Raw genomic sequence first — 648 nt, 5'->3', positions numbered from 1 at the left:
GGGGGGGGGGCGCAAACTTACTTACTTCCCTGCCGCTCCAAGTTTGTCTCGCGCGCTCCTCCGCATTCCATTCACCGCGCGGCGGTGGCGTGGTTGGGCGGCGTGATTAGAGTCGCATACACGGCCTCTTTTTCATCAGGTCCTCCTCCCACCACGCCTCCTCAACCACCGATGCGGATCGCCCAGAAAGAACGTCCGGTTTCAGCTTCTTACGGGTGCTGGGCGCCTGCGAAGCTCGGGGTAGGCCACCCCGCAATGCACGCATGCACTGCAGATAAGATTTTGCCTACCTAGCAGGCGCTATTAGAGCTTTCTGCAAAAGAATGAACTTGGTAAGTTTCGTAAAGACGAAGGTTGGACGTACTTTCTGGATGATCACTATGGAGAGAGAGAGGGGGGGGGGGAGCTGCGACCGCGGTGAATGTAAGAAGATGGGCAGGCCGCCGACCTGCTCAGCTGAAGTGGTGCCTGGCCCCGGCGCACTCCAAACTTAGTTCATCTCAAAAACAGTGGGGCCAGCGGGGTGGGGCGGGACACACCCTCTGGTCCGGCGGTGCCGCGTCCACAAAGAAGCCATATTTCAGACTCCTCCCCGGCCGCTCCGGCCGAAAGAGATGCACATCTCCGCCACGCCACCCCCTCCCCCCC

The sequence above is a fragment of the Frankliniella occidentalis genome, unplaced genomic scaffold (assembly GCF_000697945.3).
Source record: "Frankliniella occidentalis isolate FOCC.00 unplaced genomic scaffold, Focc_3.1 Scaffold129, whole genome shotgun sequence".
In the NCBI taxonomy this organism is placed as follows: Eukaryota; Metazoa; Arthropoda; class Insecta; order Thysanoptera; family Thripidae; genus Frankliniella; species Frankliniella occidentalis.
The sequence above is the reverse complement of the archived record's forward strand: the minus strand, read 5'-3'. Positions refer to the sequence as shown.